This window comes from Halyomorpha halys, unplaced genomic scaffold (assembly GCF_000696795.3).
Source record: "Halyomorpha halys isolate HHAL.00 unplaced genomic scaffold, Hhal_1.1 Scaffold1290.1, whole genome shotgun sequence".
NCBI lineage: Eukaryota > Metazoa > Arthropoda > Insecta > Hemiptera > Pentatomidae > Halyomorpha > Halyomorpha halys.
Genome location: NW_027106157.1, coordinates 198,923 through 207,357, shown reverse-complemented (window position 1 = coordinate 207,357; position 8,435 = coordinate 198,923). Strand labels below are relative to the sequence as shown.

The 8,435-nt window shown below is 27.5% G+C and overlaps 1 long non-coding RNA gene across 1 annotated transcript in view; it reads left to right on the top strand.

The window, feature by feature from the left end:
• LOC106689180 (uncharacterized) overlaps positions 1-8,435 on the top strand; it is a 173,383-nt gene that overhangs the window by 11,652 nt on the left and 153,296 nt on the right. The window contains exon 2 of the long non-coding RNA XR_001344393.2: positions 1,447-1,786. This is a non-coding gene — a long non-coding RNA (uncharacterized lncRNA). The remainder of the gene's footprint in view (positions 1-1,446; positions 1,787-8,435) is intronic.

The following is an 8,435-nucleotide window of genomic DNA, read 5'->3' as shown; positions in this document are numbered from 1 at the left end:
AAATCCAACATTTTATACTAACAACTTGAAATTAACATTTTGTGAGTTTATTTCGTCAAACATCATAAAACCTACTACTCCTACAAAGAAAACAATATTAACTATTTTATTGTAAATTTAACTAGCTTTAATTTGAGTGCTGACATACATCTGTACTTCCTATGGTTTCTGAAATAAAGTTTTCAACAAACAACAAGAACTTAACTTTTGTGAGTTTATTTTGTCAAATACATAAAAAATACTACTCCAAAATATTTTTGTATGGATATTTAAATGTTATTTAAAAATATTTTTTATGTTTATTTTTCTAGGAGTAGTATTTTACTACTACAAAAATAAACATAATTGACTATTTTTTAGTAAATGTAACTAGCTTCAATTTGAGAGCTGGCAGACATCTGCACATCCAATGGTTGCTGAAATTAAGTTTTTCATAAATCAAACTTATTGTCCGAACAACTTTAAATCAATTTATTTTAGCAAATTTCATGAAAACTTCTATTCCTATGAAGGTAAAGGTCATAAACTTCTGTATAGTCTATTAAATTAGCTTTAATTTGAGTACTAATAGACATATGTACATCACATAGTTCCTGAGATATAGATTTCTCAAAATAAATTAACTAACTACTAATCTTTCAGTAGATTTTTAAGAAATTTTGCTTTTTAAAAAGCTATATCTTGAGAACTAATAGACGTAAATAGCTCTTTTAGGGCTAATATTTCAGCAAATTTACTCTTCTTTAGTAATGTTTTCTTAGATTTTCTAGTATTGTTGATAGTTTTTAAGATATAGAGCTCCGAATGAATAATTAATGTTTCTTTAAGGTTTTAAAACAGCTGCCATTTTTTATTCCCCCTGCATATATTTGGCAGACTCATCAGTTGTGACTAGTAATTAAACATAGTTTTCATTAAAGTAATCAAACATTGGGGTGAGATAACTGCCTTTTTTCTTCCCGGCTCTTGTACTATTTGACATTTTGACATTGTTAGTTGCATAGTGAACAAAGTGAAATAAAAATGTAATTTAATTATTAAATGTTTCCAAGGATGGACTTTTTTATTGTATTATATTTCAATAAAATAACTCATTAAACTTCACATTTCCTTGAAAAGTTATACCATACATAATAATTGAAACATAATGCTTTTGTTCGGAATTCATCATTGAAAGAAGAAATTAGTCATTTCATAGTTACTTAAAACTACATTTCAGGCTTAAAGAGAACTCAGTAATTGGGATTTTGTTATTGTCTTAACATTTTCAGTAGTTTTTCTTGTACCAAATAAAAAGTGTTAAGATTGTCATAACCTACCAGCTAACTTAGTACTAATGATTAAGTTTGGCCATCTATATATTGTAGTAATGAATTGAACGATTTTCCCCTGTTGTCAGATGTTAGTGTCAGTGAGATATAATAAATATTGCGGCTTATGTTTCAGGTGTAAGTGATTAGTGATCTGTGCCGCTTAGTTGCCATTCCTTCCGAAAGATGGTGCGTGTGTGTGCGACTGAAGAGAGCTCTCACGGCCGTTTCGTAAGTAGAGGCTCTCATTCATTCCCTGGTGAGAAAACATTTTGGGAGTCTTCTCCATTCACATCCGCGACTCCCGTCAATTGTTCCGTCACAGTTTTAGTAAACATTTCAAAACGGAGTGCGAAAACGGTAAAATCAGGCTGTACAGGAAGAGAAACAGGTACATCTCAGAAGATATGCCCCTAGCAGGGTTGACAGATCCTGTTGATCCATGGCAGCAAATAAATCTCAAACAGGAACTTGAGGTAAGCTCTATTATATATTATTCTGACATTTCTTATACCATTTTTCGTTCCTTATTTCTTTAATATCAGATGGGCTCATTCAAAAGCATGTCATATTGGTTATATCAGTATAAATGTTCTTATCAAAGAATGTTTCTGATAATGTTTGTTTACATGTTACTTTGTAGCCAATGTTATCCTTTCTTTGTTTGATATAGTACATATATTTTTCTAATTAACGTTAAATAACCACATCTACCTGTTATAATGTGTATTTTATATTATTTATTGTTTATCTTTTGTTTAAAAAACATTTTATATCAGTTAAAAAAAATGTATTAATGTTCATTTTATGTTGAATAGTAATTCATTTAATTTGTTTAATTAAAGCCATTTTAAGGAATAAATATTGATCATTATTTAATTCATTGGATATGATTAATTATTCAATATTATCTGTATTGTAGTTACCATTGTTTTAGTTTACAAACATTATTACCTAAACAAATATTTTTCAATTACCTATTTATTTTTGATTAGATGCATTTAACAGGTTTTGAAATATTTTTATATAGACTAATGATTAGTTAATTGATAAAAACAACAATATTAAATTTGAAATATGAAGATGTATGTTGAAGGTTTGATTGCTTATTACTTTGGATCAGGGTGTGTAATATAATTTAATATGGGTTATTAAAGAGTATTATTACTGCTCAGTTCATATGCAATAAGAAGTCTATTTAGTTTTAATGTGCATTACATTTTTATCTCTTACTCTGGTAATGTACTGTAGTACTCTGAGATAAGGATGGTTTAAGTATAGTTTGGTTGATTCTTTATCAGATAAAGGACCCAATTAATTTTATTCTTAAAAAAAAATAATGTAATATTAAAATTTTCACACTTATAAGGTTAGTAATTTTATGGATTCAATCAAATTTACAAAATATATGCCTACAATATTTGAAGGGAAGGTTTATTAACATCATAACAAAAAATGGTTTAGTTCATATTTAATAAACCCATATATATATTTATGTGTTTCTCCTCACTTTATAGTACATATCTTAATTTTGAAAATAAAAAATGGAATGCTAACATGATGAGAAGTCATATGTATAGAATAAACAGCAGTTACAAGTAATCAAAAATAAGCGCCTATACCGCTGTATATATTTATCGCTATAAATCCTATACTGATTACTGATTTGGTATAGAGAATTACACATTTTTTATGAACTAAATGCGTACATATATTTTTAATAAAGAAATGTATCATTAGTATACAAATCTAATATTACAGTGTTAGCGAATAGAAAATTATAAATAAATCGGGACATTTTTCCGTCCTCGAAATGACAAGAAATCCAAGAGAAAATAAAGAGAGAAAAACGCCCCGATCCCAAAGTCACTGGTCACCCCATGAAGATCCTCGGAATACATTACTGGCTGTCGTTTTGTTTGAAAATGGTGACCTATTAGGATTTCATATGTCTATAAATCGGCAATTTATGAACATAATGGAAAAATTAAATGTTTATAATCATAAAGACAAAAAAAAAAAAAAGAATAAGTAAATTTTTCACTTTTTTATTTTTTACTCTAGTTCATTGTTTTTATTTTCTGATTTAGTAAATTTAAATGATCAACCATTTTGTAGTAATTTTATATAGGTTTTCAATTAGTAATTTTGAGAATGTCATATTCCTAAAATAAAGTTTACTAATATCAAAATTTAGCATAAATAAATCAAAAATAGTTGTGTGAATAATGAGTAATTATTAGTATTTAATACATGCTAAATGAGGTAAAATTGATGTAATCGGTATCGAACTTACGGGTTCGTTAAGTCGTTTAATTAATGAGGTAACAGATATTATTGGTGAAATTAATGAAAGTAAATCATTCTATTTTGATTATGGAAGGCTCGTCAAAAAATATGTAAAAGTTACGAATGTTTTTAAGTTACTGTGCTAAACATCCTCAATATTTTTGATTTATCTTATTTGGTACGAAGTAGTTTGTTGACTTAAAAAAAAATAGTAACATAGAAGTAATTCTAATATAAATAGTAACATAAGTAGATTCAGGAGGTTTCAATAAATACAATTATCATTCCGAAAATTTTATCACTCTTGTATTTATTCTCAATGATTTAAGAATAAGCTTAACGTGTATCGTTTGAGAATCTTATAAAAAATATTCATATTATTAAATTTTTGATTTCACATTATTATACGACTCAAGTCCTTTAAGGCGGTGAAACGCAGATAGAGTTTTCTACGTGATAGGGTTATTTATAAAATTTGTATACTTTATTGGAAGGTTCTGTTTTTCATTTCAGTAGCTCGCAGGTGTTCTATAAGCTATGGTAAGTGACTGCTGGTTGATCGTAAAACATTGTAATTGACCATAAATTGTAATTAATTAATTAATTTTTAGCATCGTTGAAGTTTCAATTTGTCATTTACCACGTTTTATGACCGGATGCCTCAATTACACCGTTCTTTTGTGTCTGTGTTCTTGATGACAAATTTTAATGCCTCTCATGTAACGAATAAAATAAAAAATGGTTGTAGAAAATAGAACGATATTTTAGATTTTAAATCTAATTTGCGCTATTTTTCAATTGTTGCTAAATTATTACAAAACGACGCGTCTTAAAGAATATATTTTTATAAGTTTCTTTTATAAAGTCCATAAATTTGCTACAATTAAAACCAAAATAAGCTCCGTACGGCCTCTATTTTCCAGTGAATTGCTATCTCTGAATTTTTTTTCCATGGGGTTAAAAATCGATTTTTTTTTCTGTCTAAGCTCCATGTATTTGTATAGTTTTATATCAGATGATAATGAGAAATTGATGGAATAATAAGTGAAAAATTGAAGAGATTACATATTATTTTGTGAAATGTATGTGTGAAAAATAATTTTTCTATGAACAACTACGGATTGAAGTAAATTAAATAATTTCTCTTTTAAGCCTATTCCAGAATGTCCATGTTCGATAGTTCTCTTAAAAATGGTGGTACCAAAAATATCGGCTAGTGGAATTTGAGAGTAAAAATATTCAAATTGTAATTATTAATTTTCCTTTAAATTCTAATAAACTGTTGATAATTATAAAAATCATGAAAATGAAGAAACATGAATATTTTAATTTAATAATAATTAAAAAATTACAGCTATGGAAAGAAAAAAAATATATATATATATATATATATTTATACCTGTAACTAATGAAATGTGTACGTATAATACTGGAATAAAAAAATAAAATATAAGGTTGAGTTAGACAAAAGAAGTAAATAGAAAACATGACAATAATAAAATGTAGTGAATACAATTAATAACGTGAGTAAGGAAAAATAAGAAAAGAATAGAGAAGGAGAAGGGGTAAAGAAACATAAGACAAAGAACTCGCATACTATTAGAAGATCGGAATTCTATATTATTTATTTATAAATTTATTATTCTAATAAAAAAATATTTTTTTCTTTGGTATGGAAGCCTAAATATTAAACAAGTGCTTATTGTTATTTACTAATTGGTGATTTTCTGTATTGCATATAGATAAGTAAATATTATCACATCAACATACAACTTTATTGTATTTATGATGTAATATTTCTTTTACTAGGAATTTCAGTTAGTTACTTTTAAGCTCTTAAATGGATAAAGACTCGTAATCCTTCTATGAAACTAACTCTTTAGCACCTACCTTCTGGATAAAATGAATGAAAACGATTGCCACATTTCTGGAGAACTTTCTGGAAAAAATTATGTTAACTGTTCCATTGATAATACGGTCGTGACCTTTGAACCCTCCTGCTCCTCATCTAATATTAACCTTTCCATTCAGAGAAATTTTCAACTGCTCCTCTAATTGAGAAAGTTTTATTGTCAATTTGAGGTCATTATTCAAGAGGAAAAGTTCACTTCGGAGTTATTCAGGAATTCGAGAAGAGACCGTTTATTTATAATTCATGACTGTTATTTCATTATTTTATGTGGTTATGCGTTTAATTGGCGTGCTACCAATGTATGTTTTCATACATAATATTAATTAGTTTCTCCGATGTTAAGTATTTATTTTCTGTAAAGTTTGGTTTTCAATTAAAAAAAAAATTGTATGTACTACTTCATCTTTATTTTTATACTTAAGTTACAGTATCTTACAGTGTACTGCATCTTTTTTTTTTCACTCATTTAGAGAACCAGTTATAAGCAGATATCTATAATTATAGAATAAACCTGTTTAACGTTTGCTGATGAATAAAATATATATTTTATTTAAAAATAAATAAATAAGTGAGTAAGTTAAACGAACAAAAACACATACTAAAATATTTACTGAAACGAGACCGCCCCTGAATCAAAACAGTTATAAATGGTACCACAATCTCATGGGCTCAGTCTGTTAATTACTTGCTTAGAACTGGACAAATCTTAACGTTTTCCAACCACATACAAAACAAATGTAATACAGTTTATAACATCGTCAGCAAAACGTCCCCATATAGAAATTCTAAATCATCATAAAAAAAAATTAATTCTATACAAAACGCCCGACAGTTACTTATTCTGCGTCTGGGGCCATAAATGCGATTCATTCATAAATTAGACATCTTTCAAAAAAATATTAATGAGGATAGTAAACAAATCTCCGCGATTCTTAAAGATTTCGAGTATGTGTCCGACTTAAAGCTCCCTACCGATTAAAAATACATATACTTACGGTCACCCAACGTTTTCTCTTTTAATGCCATTTCCGATAACCCGTTCATACAACTAATTATATACAAATTACATCACTGTATCAATATGTATTTTAAATCAATTTTAGCCCTATGGTAAACTGTTTATAATAATTAATAAAAACAACTAAAAAAACAATCCAGAATCAAAAAAGTTAGAAAAATAGTAAAAGGAACATACCTGTATTGATTAAAATCACAAACTAACGTTAGTAGTATACGAAACATCTCCACAGGCAGGTACTGAAAAACTCACTTAATACAGAACTCTAAAAATTAGAATAGGCCCGTACTTCACTGAAAAGAATCCGCGAAGTTAGTAGAAGTCGACAGATGTACCTAATTAAAGCATTATTGCTATAAGTTGGATTTCCTGCTGCAGAAGTGTAGTTGGTACTTCTGTAACCAACTAACAATCAACTTAAATTACACGACAAATTAACAGTTAGGGTCAAGGAAATCCTAACTGAGAGAAGTAGTATAATTATATTTATATTTCACTTGAGGGAAATAAAAAAAAAAACACACTGTAAATAATTGATTAATTTAGTTTAAAAAAAAGTGTACCCTATCTGCTGATTATTTTTTTTTTATGTTAGATTTATAATCTAACTAGAAGTGATCAAAAAACTCCTCTTTAGAATAGAATTATGTAGAAAGAGAAAATTTTCCGAAGTTAGGAATTTCAAATAAAGGAAAATTAATTAATTTAAAGAAAACAAAAAGGCTACGAAATAAAGAAATTAATTTTTTAAAATTATTTTTCTTAAAAGGATTCTGATTAAATTTGAAATAATTGAGCAAATTCTTTACTTTATGAGATTTTTTTTCGACTTCTTATTTCCATATTAATAGTCTTGTAATAATATTATAATAAAAAGGACAAAAGATCTTTAGTCTCTAAATGAAATATGTTTACAGAGAAATGAAAAATTTGTTAAACAAATCAAAAAAGTAAAATTATATTATGTATAATAGATGTGTATATGTATTACAAAGAAAAAAACTTAGATTTTAGCAATAAGTATTTCTGAAAATTAGGTAGAATAAACCACAAAACGTTAACATTTGATAAAGTTGAAAATAGAGGATAAGTATTGTGCTCAACCGTTCAAAAGAAAAAAAGAAAAAGAAAACTAAAACTGAACATTAAATAGCATTGAGTTACAATTTGATTTATAATTGGATTGTTTACTTTTAGTATTTTTTATGAAATTTGTAATATTTAATTAATTTGGGTTAATGCTTTTATAATTCAAGTTATAATTAAGGTACCTACGGCCGGTAAATATAATACAAGTTATAGCTTTGCGGCGTATAAGATGGGCGTGTAAGGTTGTATTAAGCCCTACAACCTTACACGCCCATCTTATACAACGAGCGGGTCCGTAAAATGTTAATAAACACTGAACCAACAAACGTCCAAGGAGTAGACCGAAACGTAGATGGGAGGATTGCGTTAAAACTGATTTAGTGGAATTGAGTTTGGTGGGGCATCACTGGAAAGATGTACGCAGAGAGCGTTTGGAGGAATCGGCATCGAACCTTCGGGTTCGTTAGCCCTTCATTATTATTATTAATGACTTCACTTATTGTTTATGAGAAATATCTTGTGAACAAAATTCTGAAATATCTCTTGAACCCTCGACTCCCTTTCACAAGGAAGTTTAGTTTAATGAGTCTCATTGAATATTTTGACTTAGATTTCAGTACTTTTTTACTAGTGGGCTAATTAAGTATTAAGTATGATCCATACATTATTAAATTTACATTTCACTATCTCATTTTTCTATATGTATGTACCAAATATTCAATAACATCATTACAGGAGGGTATGAAAAAAAAAAAAACTCATTTTTCTATAAAAATATAATATTTTCCTAATTATATTTATATATACTTAGTCTTCA